We start from the raw sequence: 600 nt of genomic DNA on the forward strand, positions 1-600 counted from the left end.
GGGAGTACCTGGCACACAAATAGTTTAAAATTGTACTACTTGAGTCAGTTCATTAGGTGCCCAACCTAAAGCTTTCTAAATCCCGGTACTTTTTTTTTTTTTTTTTTTGGTTGTAGTTGTCATTGTTTTTTTGGTAGGCCCAGGCTGGGTTCGAACCCACCAGCACTGGTGTATGTGGCTGGCACCCTAGCCACTGAGCTACAGGCACTGAGCCAAGTACTTTAGAACTAAGATGAGTTCAGGCATGATTGAGAAGGGTTAAGTATTCTCAAAAGCCATGGAACCTGGATTCTGGTTTTTATTATCTGTGTGGCCACAGATAAGTTACATAACTCCTCTGAGCTTTTCTGCTTCCTTGTTTGTAAACTAGAGCTAATAGTAGCATTCCTCCCAGAGCTCCTTTGAGGTTCCTGTGATAACTCCATAAAAGAGCTGGCACCTGGTGGCAACAGGCAAGGAGCAGAAGTGGTTCTTGCCCTTATCCCTTTAACTCTTGCTGGGTAGAACATCTGGGTTTGAAATGAAGGAGGGGAGGGGCTGGCCCTGGTTAACTAGCTGAAGTGGAGGGCTGAAGTGGAGTGGAGTTCTTTCTTTCTTCAC

The sequence above is a fragment of the Otolemur garnettii genome, unplaced genomic scaffold, assembly GCF_000181295.1.
Source record: "Otolemur garnettii isolate 467f Iridium unplaced genomic scaffold, OtoGar3 scaffold00004, whole genome shotgun sequence".
In the NCBI taxonomy this organism is placed as follows: domain Eukaryota; kingdom Metazoa; phylum Chordata; class Mammalia; order Primates; family Galagidae; genus Otolemur; species Otolemur garnettii.